Below are 3,144 nucleotides of genomic sequence, written 5' to 3' on the forward strand. Positions count from 1 at the left end.
ATACATATAATTTCAGATATTATTAGATCTCTTCATCCTGAATTTAAAATTATAAATAATAATGTATCATAATTTTATGAAAATGATAGATAAATACATAAAAGTTGATACATGTGAATTCATACAGTTGCTCTATCAATATTATGTTCTTCTACTTTTTCCGTTTCTTTACTCTGCAGAAGCAATGAGAATTTGAATTTGACATTTAGTATACAAATATATAGTCAATGGTGGCGGTGGTGGCGCGAAGGGAGAGGCTGAGAGCCTTCAGAGAAGCTCAAGGACCTCTTTAAATCACTGATGATGATAATAATAACAAAAATAGTGAAGATATTCATAATGTATCTTCTCAAAAAATTTGATAATTTTGAATCAAAATTGAAAGGATCTCCAAAAAATTAGGGGAAGAATTTTAAATCTCAAAATCTTCAATAATTTTGAATCAAAATTGAATAGATCTTCGATGAACAGGGAGAAGAATTTTCAATCTCAAAATTTTTTGACAATCTTGAATCAAAATTGAAAAGATCTTTGATGAATTTGATAATTCACCAAAGAAATCTTTTGTCCAACAACAATTTCATCACTTTTGTATCCTTCATAACTGACCTCGGTTACCCAAAATTTCGACAAATTTTTTTTAATCAAATCTGAAAAGTTACTTCACTGAATAGGTGAAAGCAACTTAAAATTTTGAATTTCTTCTTTCTTGTTAGGATTTACCTTTATATATCAAAAGTAAAAAAGAAATATAAACGTAATTTATGAGATTTAATTAGGTTATCAATTTTTATTCCCTATTGCGTGTAAGATATTGATACTTTTTCTTTTTGTATCAGAATTAATATAGTTAGATGGTGCTTTATGTATCCGAAATTATAAAGGAATTATTGTAATTAAAAAAGAATAGAAATAAGATATAATTACTCCTTACACTATAATTTAGGTAAGCTATACTTAAATTACTGACCTTAATTTAATTAAGTAAAGTGTATCATAACCATAATTAATGTATACAAATAGATGTGTTCTTATCAATTTAAAAATTACCATTTATTTCATCTCTTTTTCTCCCTCTTTGTGTTAAAAATATTTGATGTAAAAAATTGACGACAACCAATAGCATGAAAGCAGAGAAAAAAAATCATTTTATTATCAGGAAATTTAATTTTTTAAATTGGATTCGATTTAGAAAATCAATTATCTGATATGGAATTGGAAGATGGATGCTTGGTAGGTAAAAAAATAGGAAGAAAAATCTTTTAAAATGTATTTATGGACAAGATATATGTTGCTATAATTATGAAATTGCTAAAAAAAATTCAAGGAAATTAATACACAAAATATTAGTTGTCTAAATCCTGATTGTTTTTTTAGGCCAAACAAATCTAAAAGGTCAGATTTTTAAATCAACCAAATATTTACATCAATGTTCAAGTCAAAAGTGCTAAACTCAATTAAAGAATCATCTAAAAAAAGACTAACCAAAACAAAATCAAAAAGAGGAAAACTTCGGGAAGGGAAGAAGAGAAATGGAGAGGAGTCAAATTTGATAACTTTAATATTTCAATTAAATTTATAAATTTTAGTATTTCACCAGTTACTTATTCAATAGAATATAGTTTTTAATTAAATTTCTATATTCAAAATAAGTAATGATTTTTAGCATAAATAAACATGAGAGAAACTCAAAAGCATTCATACTATAATCATTTTTCAAAACGTACATATTTTTGTATTAGAGAAAATTATGCTCATGTGTAGATAGGTATTACATGTAGAAATAAATTAGAAATTCAAGATTCTAAACCAAATCCATATATAAGATGGATTGGTATTTGCAGCCGAATCTATTTGGATGGATCATTCAAATCTGGGAAAATTTCATCAATATTAGCATGATATATAGGATCAGCATGCCAGAGCCTAGCAATGAAATAAGGAGATGTAGTTTTTCTATGCATTTCTTCTATAAGCCAAATGCCTGCTTCAGCTTTAGCTGGATCGATGAGTATATCCAATGGAACATCTTCATCGCTAGTCCCAATCCTCAAGCTATCCCACTTTTTTATGGAGAGGTTGGTCAGGTAGTGCAGGGGTTGCCCATATAACCTCTTGATTGATGCAGTCAACCCTATCCATGAGTTACAAGGAATCACAGAGGCCTTCCTTGCGGGGATAGGAACCATCTGCATGTACTCTTGGTACATTTTCGCTTTTCTGAGTATAACACCTGCAGTATAAAGCTCACATGTAAGGAAACAAAAAAAGTAAAAGTAAGTAGAAAATTAAAAGAAAAGTAGAAATAATCTATACCTAAATCCTGATCGGCCATGGAAAGCAAAAAGAAAATAAAGAAAAGTTGAATCATTCAGAGAAGTTTAGCTCCTTTTGATTTTTTTGCTTACATTTGAAGAGAGGGCTTCAAAAATACTCTTCGTTAACTTATTGGCTACGAAATGCCCTTAGGGTTAACCTTGGTGGCCCTTGTTGGATATTTTGAATTAATTTGAGATATTTTAGTCTATGACATAAGCATTTACGTCATTAAGTTGATGACGAATGTGCATATGTCATAATACTTTGTCCCCGAGTTTATTTTCTTCGCCTCCAAATATTAATTTCCTTTCTCCCCAAGTTATGTTATCTTCTTCTCCAAGTTTGAAGGCCTAAACTCCCCTATATATAAGTTGATGAAATCTTGAGGAAAGACAACCAAATGAAGAGTAAGACTTAGCCGATTTCAAATATCTCCTTCCGATGACTTGCTTAATTTTGTAGTATTTATAATTTGTTGATTTCTGTATCCTCTAATTAATTAGAGAAGACTTAATTAAATTCGAGAAACATTTCATACTATTAAAATAATGTTTTAGGACAGTGTCTAGCACAAATTAAAAATTATATAAATATATACATACGTATATATTACTTAAGAGTAATGTTGTAATAGTATTTATCTTAATTCTTATATTATTATTATTTTGATATTATAATTTCACTATCTTTATTATATATTTTCCAACAACCATTTTATACCCTTTTTACAAACATTCTGTTATAATTCATTTCATTACCTTTCTCAATTAATACGTGATAGCAACCAGATTCGTTATAAAATTTATAGAAATTTTTTAAAATGTC

The 3,144-nt window shown here is 28.1% G+C and overlaps 1 non-coding gene across 1 annotated transcript; it reads right to left on the reverse strand.

The window, feature by feature from the left end:
- Positions 1-1,685: 1,685 nt before the first annotated feature.
- On the reverse strand, positions 1,686-2,473 carry LOC101253130 (uncharacterized). Its single transcript, XR_011211662.1, has 2 exons — positions 2,317-2,473; positions 1,686-2,233 (listed from the first exon to the last, which is right to left on the reverse strand). It is a non-coding gene; the product is annotated as an uncharacterized protein (transcript).
- Positions 2,474-3,144: the final 671 nt, after the last annotated feature.

This window comes from Solanum lycopersicum, chromosome 9 (assembly GCF_036512215.1).
Source record: "Solanum lycopersicum chromosome 9, SLM_r2.1".
Taxonomy (NCBI): Eukaryota; Viridiplantae; Streptophyta; class Magnoliopsida; order Solanales; family Solanaceae; genus Solanum; species Solanum lycopersicum.